Source organism: Brassica napus, unplaced genomic scaffold, assembly GCF_020379485.1.
Source record: "Brassica napus cultivar Da-Ae unplaced genomic scaffold, Da-Ae ScsIHWf_447;HRSCAF=680, whole genome shotgun sequence".
In the NCBI taxonomy this organism is placed as follows: domain Eukaryota; kingdom Viridiplantae; phylum Streptophyta; class Magnoliopsida; order Brassicales; family Brassicaceae; genus Brassica; species Brassica napus.
In genome coordinates this window covers 225,755-228,490 of record NW_026016523.1, presented here as the reverse complement: position 1 = coordinate 228,490, position 2,736 = coordinate 225,755, and positions in this window count along the sequence as shown.

Here is a 2,736-nt window from a genome sequence, read left to right as displayed (position 1 = left end):
GTTCATGTCCGGGACCGTTGGGGCGGTTAAAAGGATGGTTATGGTGGTTCGGTTAGATGGTGTGGCCACGGTATGGACGGTCAGTTAAAGGTCTTGGCCTTGGTTTCAGGATAGAGAACCGGCAGGGACAGGAGCAGTTGGAGGTAGTTGAGGACCGGTTGGGGGCAGTTATTGCCGAACGGTTGCAAGGGAGAGAGAGACACCTTTTCGGTTACAACTCCCACCCCTTCGGCCCCATGGCAGTTCCGACTCCCTCTCTCTATAAATACTGAGCCCTGGATCCAGAATTTGACACAGAATTCTTGAGGGGAACCTCTGCCAAAATCGTGAGAGACAAACACCAAAAAGAGAAGAGAGAACCGGCGATCCAAGGAGAGAACCGGCGAGAGGCTTGGCTGTTCCAGGAGAAACCGGATCGTGGGAAGCAAGGCCTGAGGAGATGGATACCAGACAGAGAGACAGAGAGAAGGACAAAGTGCAGGAGATGGCGCCTGGGGAGAGAACGCCTAAGGTCAGTGGTGTGGACGGCAAGCGATCGGCCTTAGCCGGCTGATGATTCGATCGGGCTTGTGGCCGGTTTGCTATGCGCCTACATCTACTCTCTCTATCTCTTTAGATTTGCTTGTCCTATCAGATTATTGTGTTTGTTTGTTCTGGTCATACAGGGAACACAGAACCAAGGCCCTGGCCGGTTCAGTATCCAAGTCCTTGGCCTTTGGCCGGACTATTCATGGTCGGATTTGGACGTTCTAGTGTGGTTCGTTGGAAACTGTTTTTATGGGAATCTCTTAGTTGGGATTTAATTAGTTTTTTGGAATTTATTTGAGTATGTTGGTTTGGACAGGTTATAGATTCTAAGTAGCCGAACCATGCTTATCTAGACTTGATGTTAGGATATCGGCCATATGAATGTGCATTGTGTCTTGTGTGGTTTCAGGATCGGACATGGACCGTGGTAAGGGAAAGGCACCGTGAAGACTCAGGCCATGGGAAGATGTGTGGTGAATGGGTCATTGTAGGTAGATGTGAAATACTGATAGCCTATTGTGCAACTTGTGAACTTATGTTAGACTAAGTGTGTATAACTTATTAGGACGAACCAAAGAATGATGTATGAATCTCAGTTCATATTTATACAATTGATTTTCCCCTTATGTTTCCTTGTTTAGATTGATTGTATTGAACCTCAGTTGAAATGAATTGAATTTAGAAAGATAAGACTTAAAACTTGGTTCACTCGGACTTAGATTGAAAGGTTAAGGCCGCAGATCAGTTTGGGCTTAAGAGCTGGGATCGGGTCTTACAAGTCGGTATCAGAGCATGCTTGATTCTAGGATTGGTTTGGGTTATGTGTTCACCACACGTCCGGCTGCTTGGTCTCACGGGTTGTTTGTGTTTGTTTGGTTTGATGTTGTTTTGCTTAGTTCTAATCATGAGATGAGGTTTATACGTTTGGACTAACACTAAGTGTTTTTGCCTAAGGGAACTAAGCGGACTAAGTCCCGGAAGGGCAAGGAAGCGGCTGGTGGTTCTGGACCGGTCATAGGAGATGGGGCCAACCCCACTCAAGTGTTACCAACCCAGACGGGGCTGGTTAATGAGAAGACCGGGGAACCCTTCGCGACGTTCCTGCCTACTGAGGTTCAGGTTGATAACCTGGGTGAGCAACAACAAGAGGGACGGGAGGAGGAAGGTGATTCCTCCCATGTAGGAGACGAGACCGGACCTGGAGATGGGGCGGAGGAGTTGGCCGAGCCATCTATGCGGGAGGTGACGGATGTGGTTAAGGCCATGGGCACTCAGATGTTGGCTTTCACGCATGAATTTACCCCTTTTTTGAACTCATCGGTTGGCCAGATCACCCCAGCTCAGGCCACGGTTCAGGCAACTCAGAGAGCAGCTAGGACAGCTGGGACAGCAGCTGGTGTAGCTCGTGCAGCTGCACAAGTAGCTCGAACAGCTGCCAGGACAGCCGAGGACCGAGCTTCGGTCGAAGCTGAGGTAATGGAGATTGATCTACCAGCTCATCCAGTTAGGAGAGTGGATTACTTGAGCCTTCTAGCTCACATCTCCAAGCTGGGTACGAAGCAGTTTGCTTGTAGTTCTGATCCCATTGAGGCAGACGAGTGGAGGAGCAGATTGGCTCGGAATTTCAGCTCAACTCGTTGCCCAGAGGAGTACAAAAAGGACATTGTGGTTCACTTCCTGGAAGGTGACACACATAACTGGTGGTTAGCTCTAGACAAACGCACCAATGGGACAATTGAGCGGTTCTCAAACTTCGAGGTGGAGTTCAACCACAAATACTTCTCGGCTGAAGCTTGGGACCGTCTGGAGTCTCAGTTCCTAGACTTGACTCAAGGACGCATGACAATACGTGAGTACGAAGAGAAGTTCAACCGGCTCAGACGATATGTGGGCAAGGAGTTGGAGGAGGAGACGGTACAGATACGTAGGTTTGTTCGAGGCCTAAGGGTCGAACTTCGAACCTATTGCTCCGTTGGTCACTTCTAGACAGTGTCTGAACTGGTGGAACGCATGGCTATGGTGGAGACTAACTTCGCTGAAGAGGCCAAGCTGAAGTCTAGGGGCCACACGGCTTCTAGTGGATCCGGAAGCGACCGGAAGAGAAAGAGGGACACGGCCGAAGGGGGCAAGGCCTCAAGTGATAGGCCGGAGTGTCCTTCATGCAGAAGGCATCACGGTGGAGAGTGTTGGAAGGCAAAGGGGGCTTGC